Consider the following 8,822-nt stretch of genomic DNA (forward strand, 5'->3'; position numbering starts at 1 on the left):
ACACATCCCATCACCCCAAGAACACCATCCCCACAGTGAAGCATGGTGGTGGCAGCATCATGCTGTGGGGATGTTTCTCAGCAGCAGGGACTGGGAAACTGTTTCAAATCGAGGGAAAGATGGATGGTGCTAAATACAGGGATATTCTTGAGCAAAACCTGTGTCGGTCTGCCTGTGATTTGAGACTGGAACGGAGGTTCACCTTCCAGCAGGACAATGACCCGAAGCATACTGCTAAAGCAACACTCGAGTGGTTTAAGGGGAAACATTTAATTGTGTTGGAATGGCCTAGTCAAAGCCCAGATCTCAATCCAATTGAGAATCTGTGGTCATACTTGAAGATTGCTGTTCACAAGCGGAAACCATCCAACATGAAGGAGCTGGAGCAGTTTTGTCTTGACGAATGAGCAAAAATCCCAGTGGCAAGATGTGGCAAGCTCATAGAGACTTATCCAAAGCGAATTGCAGCTGTAATTTCTGCAAAAGGTGGCTCTACAAAGTACTGACTTTAGGGAGGGATGAATAGTTATGCACGCTGAAGTTTTCTGTTATTTTGTCCTATTTGTTGTTTGCTTCACAATAAAAAAAAATCTTCAAAGTTTTAGCCATGTTCTGTGAATGAAATGATGTAAACCTTCAAACAATCCATTTTAATTCCAGATTGTGAGGCAACAAAACATGAAATATGCAAAGGGCGATGAATACTTTAGCAAGGCACTGTGTGTACATCTCTCCTTACAGCTATGTCTAGCAAAGGTAAAATACCTAAACAGGCTCTGGCCCTTACACTGGTGTCCTATAGAACCTTTTCAGCAGGTTTATCTCCTCAGGATGTTACAAGATAGTCAGTGTGCCTCTTGTTATGTTCCACCTGGCAGTCACCACCCCTGGTTTCAGCACAAGAGCCTACTTTTATCCAGTTGCCGACCAAAATTGCAGAGCATATTGCAGTCCCAGCCGTAGCTCCCCCTATGGGTCTGCCTCCGCTATTCTCAAAACAAATTTTTCATCCTATAACTGTCTTTCCCCCATGAATGAACATGTTTTCTGCCTCACAACCTCATCTGCTGCCTTCACCATATGTTACAGGGTCAGGTACCCTTGCCTACTGCGACTACCACCAAGCATACTGTGCCATTATCACAATCTACGCCACTCTCAGATTCTGAGGAATCATCTTGTGAAAATGCAGGCCTCTCTGATGCTGACTCCCCCTCTGGGGAGGAAGAGATTCAGTAAAAATTTAATGTGACAGCTTTGGTTGAGAGCGGTTAAATTCACCCTTCAATTGGAAAATGAAGAACCGGCACCTAAGGCAAAAGATCCTTTGTGTAAATGCCAGAAAGTAGTGATAGCGGAATTCCCCCCACTCTGACCACTTTGCTGCTGCTATGGGCGAAGCGTGGAAAACTCCTAGCAAGAAATTCCATGTACCTAAAAGGCCAAGTTCCTTTTATCCACTTCCAGCTACTGATTGTACTCAGTGCCGTTTCTTGCGGCGTGCGAGCCGTGCAATCGCACGGGGCGCTTGCCGCGGCACTTCTCTGGCTCTCTGGCTCCCTGCTTTCCCCTCCTCCCGAGTACTCCGCTCGGGGGGGCGGAATTTCGCGCAATGATGCGGTTGCGTCGTGACGTCATGATGCAACCACGTCATTGCGCGAAACTCCGCCCCCGCGAGCGGAGTGCTCGGCATATGTGTCACGCATGCAGGGGGTCGGGTGAGCAGTACCTTCCGGTGAGGCGAGCACTCACTGTATTCCACTGTGTGGTTGTGGACTACATTTCCCATAATGCTCTGCCCTTGATTCCTCCTGTGTGTGCATCATGGGAAATGTAGTCCAGGGAGACAGTGCTGACAGTGCAGGGACACTACGAACTGGCTGATGCCTCTCTCCCTCTCTCTCCACGCACCCCTCTCTCTCCCCATGACTCTCTATCTCCTCATGCCCCCACACTCTCTCACTCCCCTTGCCCTCCTCTCCCTCCCAATGCCTATCTCTCCCCTTGCCTCCTCTTTTCTCCCTCTCCCAATGCTCCCATCTCTCTCCATCTGTCGCTCTTGGGTGTGTGTGTGTGGGTGTGTGTAAAAGAGCCGTTTCTTGTGGCGGGCGAGACGTGCATTCGCACGGGGCGCCTGCCTCGGCTCTTGGTGGCTCAGTTTGTTCTCCCCCTCCTCCCCATCATTACTACTCCGCTTGGGGGGCCGCGTTTCATGTAATGACGCATTTGCATCGTGACGTCTCGACGCAAACGCGTCATTAGATGAAACTCCGCCCCCGAGCAGAGTACTGATGACGGGGAGGAAGGGGAGCCAGGACAAGGCGGGCAAGCCAAGAGGAGGGAGAGGCGTGCCGAAGAGCGGGATGCGGGATGGAAAAGGACCTCTGGCCGGCGGATGCCGCTGCAAATGTAAGTGTAACACCCTCTCTCTTTTTTTTCTCTCTCTCTTTGTAGAAGGGGACTCTGCCTGCTATAATGTGAAAAATGGGGACTCTTGCCTGCTATAATGTGTAAATTGGGGACTCTGCCTGCTATAATGTGTAAAATGGGGACTCTTTCCTGCTATAATGTGTAAAATGGGGACTTTTGCCTGCTGTAATGTGTAAAATTGGGACTCTTACCTGCCGTAATGTGTAAAATGGGGTCTCTTGCCTGCCGTAATTTGTAAAATGGGGTCTCTTGCCTGCCGTAATGTGTAAAATGGGGTTTCTTGCCTGCCGTAATGTGTAAAATGGGGACTCTTGCCTGCCGCAATGTGTAAAATGGGGACTCTTGCCTGCTGTAAGGTAGTCTTTTCAGTCGGGGCCCATTGCAGCGAGGCCACACCCATTTTAACGAGGCCACACACCCTTACCGGGAGCGCGCGCCAGCGGCGTGCGCAAATTAGTTAGCTTTATATCTATGGGGGGGCATTATTTTTATGTCAATGGGGGGGGCGCATTTTTAAATCTCGCACTGGGAGCCAAATTGGCTAGAAACAGCCCTGATTGTACTAATTGGGAAAATCCCCCTATTGTGGATTCTCAGGTGATACGCTTGGTCAAGAGCTCAACTTTACCTAATCCTACAGCGTCTCCCCAAAAGGATGAACCAGATAGACCGCTAGATGCATGTATTAACTTAAGTCTTTATACACCCTTACAGGTGCCACTGCAAGGCCGGCCACAGCTACAGCTAAGGTGATTAAGGCTACTGAAAACTGGGTTGATGCCCTAGAAAACAGTTTCCCCTCTGAGGCTACCCAGGAACAATTGTCATAAATTGAAAACATCAGGGATGCATCCTTTTACAACAGAGAAGAGGCCCTAGATACGGCCCTCCTATCCTCCAAGGCTTCTGCTACCTCCATAGTGGCCCTTATACAGGTGAATTTCTTTTTGGGCCGGAATTGGAGAAAATTGTCACTAATCTGGCGGCCTCTAAAATGGCTTGCCTGCTCTTAGCCTCCTATACACAGCTTCAGACTTTTTTCTTTTGGTCCTCTTGCCCTCAGGGCAAGGCCAGAGGTCAAACCTTTCTTAGATTGTCTCATTCCACAAAGGCCTCAAAGCCCAAATCCAAGAAGGCCTGGGCTGCTGGGCATCCAACTGCTAAGCCTGAATTTAAAACCTTAACCTGACAGGGCGGGTCCTCCTCCTGGGGAACTCCAGGGTGGGAACCCGACTTCTTCAGTTCACCCATTTTTGGCGTCCGATAACTACAGATGCTTATTTTCAGGAAGTGGTCTCCCATGGGTACGGTCCTCCCAGACAATATTTTCATACCAGTCCTCCAACAGACCTCAGCAAAGCCAAGGCTCTGTGGATGGTTATTTACTCCATTCTACATTCAAGCGTGATAATTCCAGTCCCCATGGGCAAGGGCTTTTATTCAACGTTCTTTTTGGTTCAGAAACCCAATGGGTCTTATCAGCCCATACTAAGTCTGAGGTTACTAAACAAATATTTCAAAGTGCCCAGGTTTCGTATTGGAAACTCCATTGTCCTGGCTATACGGCATGGGGACTTTGTGGTGTCGAAGTCGAAAATATTACATACACACCACATGCAAACACTAAACAGAGAGGCCTCTGTGCGTGTGCATAGTCGCCGTGTGTGCACATACACGCACGCTGTGTATACTGGTTCATGAGCCTTGCGTATTGGCGCGTGGTATGAGTATATACGGTAGCACACGCATTTGCACAGAAAAGCCACAAAGACATATTCAATATTCTATTCATATAGTGCATAATTTACACATAGGGGGTAATTCTGAGTTGATCGCAGCAGGAACTTTGTTAGCAGTTGGGCAAAACCATGTGCACTGCAGGGGAGGCAGATATAACATGTGCAGAGAGAGTTAGATTTGGGTGGGGTGAGTTCAATCTGCAATCTAAATTGCAGTGAAAAAATAAAGCAGCCAGTATTTACCCTGCACAGAAACAAAATAACCCACCCAAATCTAACTCTCTCTGCAAATGTTATATCTGCCTCTCCCGCAGTGCACATGGTTTTGCCCAACTGCTAAAAAAAATTCCTGCTGCGATCAACTTGGAATTACCCCCCATAGGGGTATATAAGAGATATCCTTGATGCAAGTTTAGCAGGTAAAAAATATATAGTGTGTGCTTCTTGGGCTTTTATCATTTGCCAATAATGAATAACTTCAAATCTAATAACAGAAATTAAACACAAGCATATGTAGCTGCATATGGGTTTTATGTGTGCAGAAAGATGACTGATGTTACTCCATCATACTGTAATTATAGGTGACGTGCGTAGTGGCACATAGCGACTATACATCAATTGAATCTCCCTGATAACATTTCATACTGATGCAGTGTATTAAAATTGTCAAAGGACATCACTGATGTCTTTGACCCTTTCTCTGTATGTATCTATTAATATGCATATTAATGTTATTAGTATATGTGCGTAGGCAGATAGAGTTGCAAATGATTATAACAGATAACAGAGGACATGTTGTCATGGTTACCAAAATACATGCCTTTGCCCAGAAATACAGTAATCATAATCCTCATGTGTTGTACCTGGTTGTTTTGTGTCCATTAAGGGATTTTGTTTATATGAGGCATACAAGGATGATTTTCATAAAAATTCAGTACATTTGAATGATTACATTTTCCCTGCTAACCTGTAGAAATATCTGTCACGCAGTCTAGAACCAAGTGTTACTGATTGTACACAATACATAATATGTTGGTACCTTATAATTTATGATACATCATAGGGGTACATTACTTTATGATTCCAATAATCAAACCTGCTAAAACTGCGCTATGCTATCCTCATATCCTGCTGGACAGTCCTACTTAAGCTGCACTGGGTTGTCCTGATATCATGCTGGACAATCCTCCTAAACCTGCACTGTGCAATCCTGATATCCTGCTCCGTGCAATTTTGTTATCCTGCTATACAATCCTCCTAATCTGAACTGTGCAATCCTGTTATTTTGCAGGTCAATCCTGCTAACCTACACTGTGCAATCTTGTTATCCTGCTAAACCTGGGTTGAGAAATTCTGGTATCCATCTGGGCAATCCTGCTAATCTGTACTGTGCGATCTTTATATCCATCTGCACAGTCCTAGCTGCTCTGTACAATCCTCTATTATTATTAATAATATTAATTATTCTTCTGGTTATATAGGAACAAAAATGCAGGTGCACAGTACCCATAAGAATTATGATAAATTAATTGTACATCATAATAAAGGTTCTTGGCATACTTTGTCCAATGTATGAGACTGCCCACCAATCATCAAGGTGACCTCATCGGGGTTCGCCTCTGGGGCGCAGGGCATCCCCAAACCACCCCAGCTAAACCACCCCAGGGCATCACACAAAAAAAGGATAGAGGTAAAAAATCAAAGTGTTAGGCAAGTGAAAATAGTTGCTGAGTATTGGAAAGAGGACAGCAGTAAAGTGTCAGAGTGTTAGAAGGTGAGGTTAGCTGATCAGTGTTACAAGTGTAAAATTATGTGTGAGAAATGCTACATAAATAAAAAACACACAGGGTGATATAGGGGTTGAAAACTATGTAAGATGCTGATCCCCCAAAGTGGCCAGAGCAATCCAAGGAGCCCCACATCCCAAAAGTTTGCCCCTCAACTGACTTATTATATAATTATAATAATCCTTATAATTAAATAATAAGTCAGTTGAGGGGTGAACTCTTGGGGCGTGGGTGTCCTTGGATCCTTATAATTATATAATAAGTCATTTGAGGGGTGAACTTTTGGGACGTGGGGCTCCTTGGATTGATCAGTCTTGGGCCACTTTGGGGCATCACCATCTTACATTTTTTTCCACACCTTTAGCACCCTGTGTTTGTTTCTTATTTACAGTATGTAGCATTTCTCACACAACTTTTATACTTGTAACACTGATCATTTAACTTCACATAAGACCAGCAATACACTAGGTCGATATACTGTAGTGTACAAATGTACGATTTTGAAGCCTCATTCGATGCATCTTGTGCATCTTTTGGGTATGATGCAGTGCGCTTACCCGTGGGTCGAATGTTGCATCCTCTGATCATACGTGCAGCCCATATTATCCGTTGTAATCGTATGCACACCGTACCATGTTTTATGCACATATGATGCATCGTAAGACTTTGAGTGGCATTTCCCTGGACTTTCTTTTTGGTGAGGCACACAATCGATCATTTATCAATGGGTCGTTAGCATATTGTGTGCCACTCATGTGTCCGGGATTGGCAGGGAGGTTGAAGGGAAATCATGATACGACTTGCTTCATATGCAGATCGTCCTGATGTATGGCCAGCATTACACTCTGACACTTTACTGCTGTCCTCTTTACAATACTCAGCAGCTATTTTCACTTGCCTAAGACTTTGATTTTTTCCGCATCTATCTTTGGGGTTGTTTAGTTGGGGTGCCCTGCGATGAGGTCACCTGTCTGATGAGGTCACCTTCATGCCTGGTGGGCATGCTCATATATTGGCCAATGTATGTCAAGAACCTTGATTATGATGTACAATTAAATGTATTATAATTCTAATGGGTATGGTGAACCTGCATGTTTGTTCCTATATTGCAGTACTGAGTCCCAGCAAGGTAGCACATATTATTATTATTATCCTTTATTTATATGGCGCCACAAGGGTTCCGCAGCGCCCAATTACAGAATACATAAACAAATAATCAAACAGGAAAACAGCAACTTACAGTTGATGACAGTATAGGACAAGTACAGGGTAAATAAACATAGTTACATCAGCAGATGACACTGGAATAAGTATCAGGTGGCAGAAGACTGCTGGATGTGGTGCAGTTGAAGATTATTAAAGTAAGAAAGGATAAGCACATGAGGGAAGAGGGCCCTGCTCGTGAGAGCTTACATTCTAAAGAGGAGGGGTAGACAGACAGGAGTGACACAGATGGGGTACATAGAGAGCGTAGAAAAGAGGGTTAGGATGAAATTTGGCTGGGTTTGGTGAAGAAGTGGGTCTTGAGAGATCGTTTGAAGTTTTGTAGAGAGGTGGAGAGTCTGAGGGGGAGAGGTAGGGAATTCCAAAGAAGTGGTGCAGCACGTGAAAAATCTTGGAGGTAGGAGTGGGAGGAAGTAATCCGTAGGCAGGAGAGTCGGCGTGCATTAGCAGAGCGAAGAGGACGGGTGGGAGTGTAAAGGGAGATAAGGTCAGAGATGTAGATGGGAGAGGAGTGGGTGAGGGCTTTGTAAGCGAGTGTGAGAAGCTTGAAATGGATTCTGAAAGGGAAGGGGAGCCAGTGAAGGTCTAGTAAGAGAGGAGAGGTGGACGTAGTGCGTTTGGTGAGGAAGATGAGCCGGGCAGCAGCATTGAGGATAGATTGGAGTGGAGAGAGGTATTAGTCTGGAGCAGATTACAGTAGTCCAGTCTGGAGATGACCAGTGAGTGGATAAGAGTCTTATTAGCATCCTGGGTCAGAAAGGGTCTGATCCTGGAAATATTTTTTAGATGAAAATGGCAGATTTGTGAGAGGTGCTGAATGTGTGGTTTGAAGGAGAGGGAGGAGTCAAGGATTACTCCAAGACAGCGCACTTGGGGGCTAAAGGAGATAGTAGTGCCATCAATAGATAATGAGATTGTAGGAGGTGAGGTTATGCGGGAGGGAGGAAAGATGATCAGCTCTGTCTTAGACATGTTGGGACATCCAGGAAGAGGTAGCAGAGAGACAGTTGGAGATACGAGTGAGGAGAGCAGGGGAGAGGTCTGGAGAGGAAAGATAGATTTGGGTGTCATCAGCATAGAGATGATATTGGAAACCAAAAGAACTAATGAGCTTACCTAGTGAGGACGTATAGAGAGAGAAGAGAAGAGGACCAAGGACAGAACCTTGGGGTACCCCTACAGTTAGTGGAAGTGAGGGGGAGGTGGAGTCATGAGAGGAGACAGAGAAAGAACGGTCAGAAAGGTAGGAGGACAGCCAAGAGAGGGCAGTGTCACGCAGACCAATGGAGTGAAGAATTTGCAGTAGGAGAGGATGGTCCACAGTGTCAAAAGCAGCAGAGAGATCAAGCAGAATAAGTAGAGAGTAGTGTCCCTTAGATTTAGCAGCATGGAGGTCATTGCATACTTTTGTAAGGGCAGTTTCAGTGCAGTGGAGAGAACGGAAGCCAGACTGGAATGGGTCAAGCAGTGAGTGTGAGGAAAGAAAGGAAGTAAGGCGGTTGTAGACAATACGCTCAAGGAGTTTGGAGGCAAAAGGGATGAGAGAGATGGGTCGGTAGTTGGAGAGAGTGTTTGGATCAAGTGTAGGTTTTTTAAGAATATGAGAGATGAGTGCATGCTTGAAGGCAGAGGGGACAGTGCT

The sequence above is a fragment of the Pseudophryne corroboree genome, chromosome 4 (assembly GCF_028390025.1).
Source record: "Pseudophryne corroboree isolate aPseCor3 chromosome 4, aPseCor3.hap2, whole genome shotgun sequence".
Lineage (NCBI taxonomy): Eukaryota > Metazoa > Chordata > Amphibia > Anura > Myobatrachidae > Pseudophryne > Pseudophryne corroboree.